Source organism: Poecilia latipinna, unplaced genomic scaffold (assembly GCF_001443285.1).
Source record: "Poecilia latipinna isolate Pla-1442-1.1 unplaced genomic scaffold, P_latipinna-1.0 Scaffold3502, whole genome shotgun sequence".
NCBI lineage: Eukaryota > Metazoa > Chordata > Actinopteri > Cyprinodontiformes > Poeciliidae > Poecilia > Poecilia latipinna.
The window spans coordinates 19,187-22,061 of NW_015116118.1; the positions used below are offsets into that span (position 1 = coordinate 19,187).

The 2,875-nt window shown below is 38.8% G+C and overlaps 1 protein-coding gene across 1 annotated transcript in view; it reads right to left on the reverse strand.

Moving 5' to 3' along the window:
* LOC106941115 (semaphorin-4E-like) overlaps positions 1-1,314 on the reverse strand; it is a 19,357-nt gene extending 18,043 nt beyond the window's left edge. The window contains exon 1 of the mRNA XM_015024055.1: positions 1,217-1,314. The gene's annotated coding sequence lies outside the window, so the exon portion shown is untranslated. The remainder of the gene's footprint in view (positions 1-1,216) is intronic.
* Between the last annotated feature and the right edge of the window lie 1,561 nt (positions 1,315-2,875).

The window sequence follows — 2,875 nt, forward strand, 5'->3', positions numbered from 1 at the left end:
ACGGGTGTCAGGAATGTAGGGATACAAAATGGAAACAAGTTTCTTCAACCCTTTTTGGGAGAGGCCCCCCCCCCCCCCCCCAGCCTTTATCCAGGTCCCTCACCGCCCCCACCAAAGAATTTGTAGGCTACTTTGCACTGACTATTATTTTATTATTAATATTACTATCACTATTGTAGATGTTTTGATTTTTATCCTTGTTTCTGTATTTATCATCAAAAATAATTTCCCAGAGACCAAAAAAGCCATGGGAATAGAAATTATTTTCACAGGTCTCTATGAAAAATGCAATGAACATTCAACTTAAAATTGGTAGGCCTAACAGCAGCCAAGAGCATTTGAAAACATTGAATATGTATCGGATATACAAGCAACTTGTGCAGTTCAGACTGTGAAGAAAAGATCAGATACAGATCACTAGGCAAAAAAAATGGAATTGGGTCACTTCAAGCTGCAGTGTAAACAGCCTAATAAATCATTCACAAAAAGTTTCTGATAGAACACTTTTAGGCTGCAGCTTGAAATGACCCAATTCCGATTTTTTGTCAAATCGGATTGTTTTTGCCATGACACTTCTGAACATATGCAACCTGTATGTGTTCTGCAGTGTGAACGGGCAAGAACCTGGAAGTGTCCCGCATGCCCAGTAGAGGGCGCAATAACGTCAGCGTTCTCAGTGTTCTGCCAACAGCTATGAACAAAAGAAGTGCTCTGTGTTTGTGGAAGTAAATATGGAGGCTAACGGTGGAGCTTAGCTTCTACATATGCAGCATATTAACAACTTAATCCTCATAGTCCGCCATGTTTGTTGTTATTCTTCCCACTTGTGTATCAGGATGTATTATAGTGGAGTTTGTTGAGTATCAGTGACGTTCAGGTCAGATGAATGCGACGTGAACGTTAGGTCGTGTTTGAATTGGATACGTGTCGGATGTCCAAGTGGCCCGAGTCGCATTCGAAGAGAATCTGACCTGTGCTGTTTAGACTGTCATGAAAAGATCGGATACACGTTGCATTACATCAAAAAAATCGGAATTGGGTCACTTCAGGCTGCAGTATGAACGCAGCCTTAGATTTCTGTTTGGATTTAAGCTGTTTGTTTGTAAACAAAGTATTACATTACTGAAAACATAAATATGTTTAAGAAGTGCATTATCAAAAATGGTTAATTTAGACATAACATTTTTTTTAAATAAAACAAGATGTGATTACTTACCTGTGATGGATGGTTATGTATAGGCAATTTACTTCTGATAACATTTTTGAAAACAGGAACTGCAACAAAGTTCTGCTTCTGATGCGGAAGTTCTGTGTCAACTGGAAAGAAGAGTTATTCACCATTAAATATTGGAATGTTTTTTTTTAAATAAACATGTTTTGGTTTCTCATAGTTATCAGAAGTAAATTGCCTCTACATAGCCACCCACAACAGGTAAGCAATCACATCTTAAAAGTCTTAATCAACCGTATTTGATAATGGACTTTTTAATGTTTTTTAAATAATGTATATTTGTAAAGATAAACATCTTTGTTTACAAAAAATCATTCTGACATGAGAAACTTTTTGTGAATCATAATATTAGTTTCCCATCTTTCAATTTCTTGCAGAGATGATTTTGGTGTCTTTGCTCCCCCTTGTGGTATAAAATATATCTGTCACAGTAAAAGCATGACTTGCATGTTTTATGGTTAAGTGCTTTATGTTGAGCTGTAAATCACTTACAGATGCTAATTGAAAGACCTGAAGGAAATAAAATAATTTAAATGAGACTCATTTCATAATGTATGAATCCATAATGTTTCTGAGATGCTTCAGCGCCTCAGCTGAAGCTAGACTATCTGATAGCTAGATTGTCTTTATATGACAAAAAATAAACTGCTGTTTCTATAACAACTGTCAAAGAAATCATGTTTTTTTTTCTTAATTTCCTGTCCTAGGTCATGATGAGGAGTCAGGTAGTGCTCCTTTATGTTCTGGTCATTATGAGTGAGAGATCAGCCCAAAGCCTGAAACCTCGCTGGAGTGTTTTCCTGTCAGGTCATGCGTCTCTGCAGCAGCAGTTAATCCAACCTAGAGAGATTCACACACACAAAAACTGTGAGTAAAAAGTTGTATTGACATGAAAGAATTAAAGTCCTGTGGTGCTCAGATGCCGGCAAAAGACATTGTGCTGTGAATTGCGATAAGCTTGGACGAGCATTTTGCAATGATGAGTTGAGAGGTCTTCTCCCCATTCACTGGTGGTGGAGGCCAGAGAACGGATGGAAGCTTGAAGGAGACAGGAGCATAGAGGTGGAGAAGGGGCAGATATGGGTTGAGCACGGCTGGAAAGCAGATGGGACCATCATCTGTTTATATCATCTTGTAAACAGAAGATTGATTGAAGATTGGCTATGATGAGGCATGGTCCGATACTGATAGGCTGTGGACCATGCAGGGGGAACTGAAGAGTCTTCCAATTTGAATTTACATCTGTCCACACTCTTGCAGAAGTATTGACACCCAGTCAACTTTTCCAGATTTTGTTGTGTTGCAAACACAAACTCTAGTGTTTCATTGTGTTGCAGTACACCCATTTTCCCTTTCTATGCACCACCCAGTTCTGTTTACCAGTTCGGGGACCAGACCAAAACCCTTCAGTGTAATTGTCTTAAAAAACAATGACCTTTGATGCCAAAAATGATCAAATGTTACAAGTCATACAAATGGAACCTATATGGAGTGGCATTCTCCGTCTAGCAATGGGCTTCACTCACCTCACCTTAGAGATGACACCAAGTGAAGCAAAGATTGTTGCACGAGTTCAGCTTTTATCTTCTCATTCTGCACCCTCTCTAAGGGGTATTGCCCTGCTTAATCAGTAGTTCTTATATG